At 33.2% G+C, this 3872-nt stretch overlaps 1 protein-coding gene across 3 annotated transcripts in view; it reads left to right on the top strand.

The window, feature by feature from the left end:
• LOC108740381 (NADPH--cytochrome P450 reductase) overlaps positions 1–3872 on the top strand; it is a 35193-nt gene that overhangs the window by 19804 nt on the left and 11517 nt on the right. The gene's annotated exons all lie outside the window — the stretch shown is intronic.

The following is a 3872-nucleotide window of genomic DNA, read 5'->3' as shown; positions in this document are numbered from 1 at the left end:
CGTGTTAGTTACTTCACTTATAACTCAAGAACGGCTGAACCGATTTGGCTGAAAATTGATGGGGAGGTATCTTACAACCGGGAGAAGGACATAGGATACTTTTTATCACTTTCCACGAGAAAAATGTGGTATATGTAAACGCAACTGACATGGAATGACAAAACGAAATTGACAGCAAAACAAAAAATTTATCAGTCAAAACATCAGTCTAGCCTTTCATTTGTTAAGATTGCATGTTTGTTTTTGGTTCGATTTACTTGAAATTGATTAAAAAATTCAATCTCTGTTGGGGGGGATGAGTGGTGAAGAGGAGTTGCAATGTTTAAATGGAACATATTATTTGTGATCAGATTTACTTGAAACTTTGTTTTAATGGTCTCTCATTTAATTTCTGAAAGATCTATCTCGACAATTTAAAAAAGGGAAAGGTGTTGCAATTTTTGTTTGGGACATACTTTATTTGTGGTTGAATTTACTTGAAACTTGGTATATATGCTGTTTGATATTATTAATCAAATGAAAAGAGGTTGCAACGTTTCCATGATATATATTTTATTTGTACTTGGATTTACTCGAAGGTTACTCATTGATGAAATTAAGCAAATACGTGTTTTGACAATTTTTAAAAATCAACCCTTCAGGATGAAATGTTGTTGCTACGTTTGTATTTGAAATCTAAGATGGCGACATTACATAAAATTAAAACGTTGTAAGGGTGAATTGGGAGTTAAAAGGTTTTATGGAGAAACAATATTAATTTCTGCGAGCGAAGCCGCGGGGAAAAGCTAGTATCTGTATAAAATCCACTAATTTTTCATATTCGAGAAGTTGTAGATTTTAAGTCGCTTTTGAAAATTCGAGTACCTGTTCAACAAATATCAACGTTTTAAGATCATAGAAAGTTAAAATCAAAATCAGTTGATCTGTTCGAGAATATTGTTGACGATAAGTTTCAAAAAATGTTTCTTTTTTCTTTTGAAACGAAATTTGAATTCTTAGTAAAATGGAGATTTGGTATTCACGTCAGCTATCTGTTTGTTCTTTACAAACGTTAACAAAACCTGTGGATCGTCGTATGAAAAAGTAATTTTAAACAATTATCGGATTTTTAAGCTCCAAACTCTTAAGAGCTCAATTACTCGTAAATGCATGTTTTCTATCAATTTGAGCTCGAAAATAAGCAAGAATTTCAGGGTTAAACGTTGTAAATATTTATCTCTATCAATTTTCCAAAAAAAATAAAATAGGTTACTCTATATTTAAAACCTTATGTCAGTAAAAAGGATTTTTAATTTCACATCGAACGGTATAAAGTCAAAATTAAGTTTCGGAAATTCGTGTTAAAACGGACAACCCAGATCGCATTTTTCTTGCCTTTAATAGTTTGCTATTTGGTCTCATTCTCATAGTGTCATAGTCAAATTTTTATAAATAAATTTTTAACTGTCCTTAGTTAATCATTTAATAAAGAAGTATTGAATTTTATCTTGCAAACACATTAACCTTTGACGCCAACTAATCGCGTGGCTAGAATTTAATCCAAGCAACCTCTATTCGTTATAAACGAGTCGCCTTTATTATTCTGAAATGAATAGAGACAGCTTTGAATAAATTGTAGAAATAAATAAAAGTAAATCAAAAATACTGGTAAGCACGGGAAGAAAAAGTAGGGAATGAGCGAATATAAAGATAGTATCTAGGAAGTTAGATATGTCAGAATGGAAAAAGTAGTAGGGATATAAAGCATAGGATAGTGTAGGGTCGAGTCGCTTTCAATAAAAATATGTCACTTCTGTGGTCGCGAATGGTTAATTTAGAAATTGGAAAAAGATTGTTAAAGGTGTATGTTTGGAACTCGGCACTGTACGGGTGCGAAACATGGATGCTGGGCGCGGCGGAAAAGAAAAGGTTAGAAGCATTCGAAATGTGATGTTACCGGCGAATGATGAGGATACCGTGGATAGAGAAGTTTAGAAATGAAGAGGTATTAGGAAGAATAGGAAAACAGAGGACTCTACGGAAGTCGATAAAAAATAAGCGAGATAGGTTGGTGGGACACCTTCTCAGACATGAAGGTCTAGTCAGAGACATATTAGAGGCATAAACAGGAGTTAAGAGGAGTAGACCTAGATTAGATTACTGTTCGCAAATAGCTAAGGATGTGGGATGTTCTAGTTTTAGGGAAATGCGAAGATTAGCTCAGGATAGGAAGGAGTGGAGCTGCGTGCCCAACCAGTCTTAGGACTGATGACCTTCTGATGATGATAAAGTAGAGTATTAAGTGATATTTTATATTATTTATTTATTTGTTGTTAAACGTGCAAAAATAAACCACTGAATATGACGAAAGAGAAAGGATAAAAAATCGAGAACTTTATTAGCAACAGATTTTTTTATTTAATATGTTGGGTACGATGACAGATTATAAGGCCTCTCATCTTTAGTTTGAAATTAAACAAAAAAATCGCTTAATTGTTTTATTTTATCAATAAACTGAAAAAAGACATTCAACTTTAACAACTTATTTAAGTTAATGCCTTGTATTCTGAAAGTTTATTAGATACTAAAACTGCTGAAACATGAGACTCCATAAGCTTACGTGTTAAATTTTCCTTTTTAAAAAAATATTATTCAAATTTTTACCAAGTTGTACGTTACAAACTTTTTTTTTGGTGTCCGGACAGTTGCGAAACCGACAAAAAGCAGAACCTGCTAAAATGCGGAACCATACGTTTTTACCTCTAATTATTTTTCAAGTATGTAATGATAACATATGCCTGTGTCCATAATTATTCCAGACCGATAGACCTGTGTTTTCGTTCTCTAACCATTCTTCTACAAGATAATCGAAAAACTCCTGTAGTTTTTGATGCTTACGCGCAGTTTCCAAAATTTTCAACCATCCTTCCGATACATCTTTTATAGACATGCAAATGTATAATCGGATATCAACATTTATGGCATAGATTGATGGTAGGCCAATTGATTCCACTTTTCGCCAAATGCATTGATAGAAGTGGTAGTTCCAGCCACTTATTCGAATATTTTTGAAGTAGTTTTTCAATAAAGATGTGGCAGCTGCTTCGAAGTCCACGTTTACTGTTTTTGATTTTATGCAATTTTCAGAATAAAATGATGAAACGGTAACAGTCGCCTACTAGAAGTAAATAAAAAAAATTCAAACGGCAAACCACGAAAATATTTTTTTTTGTTTTAACTTGCTTCCCACGCTACACATAGATACCATATAGCTACAACAACATGTATAAAATGAGGCTATCATAGATTCAGGTCCGCATTTGTCCCGGTTCCGTTTTTTGTCGGCTCTGCAACTGTCTGTATTTCGTTTTTTTTTCACTGTTGTCACTGAAAATGCTTTACAACAGTGGAATTGATGAAGCTAGGGGCTGCAGCCCTCCTGTCCTAAGGACGGCCCTGGCTGTCATATCCCAATCTGAAACGTAGGCGACAGTTGTACAATTTTAAACCGTAAAGTTTATCAACTCCGCTATAGAAATGTTTAATTTTTACACACAAAATTTTGAAAAGAAAGTTAAAACTAGTTATTATTAGGCGTAAAAATAGTTCTTTGTTTATTATTTATTAGTAGGAGTTGCAATGTTTAAATGGAACATATATTATTTGTGGTCAGATTGACTTGAAACTTGGTCTTAATGGTCTCTCATTTAATTTCTGAAAGATCTATCTCGACATTTTAAAAAATTCAACCTCCAAAGGGAGGGGGGGGTAAAAAGGTGTTGCAATTTTTGTTTGAGACATACTTTATTTGTGGTTGAATTTACTTGAAACTTGGTATATATGCTGTTTGATATTATTAATCAAATGAAAAGAGGTTGCAACGTTTCCATGGG

This window comes from Agrilus planipennis, unplaced genomic scaffold (assembly GCF_000699045.2).
Source record: "Agrilus planipennis isolate EAB-ADULT unplaced genomic scaffold, Apla_2.0 scaffold289, whole genome shotgun sequence".
In the NCBI taxonomy this organism is placed as follows: Eukaryota; Metazoa; Arthropoda; class Insecta; order Coleoptera; family Buprestidae; genus Agrilus; species Agrilus planipennis.
Note: the sequence above shows the minus strand (reverse complement) of the source record. Positions and strands in the feature narration are given on the sequence as shown.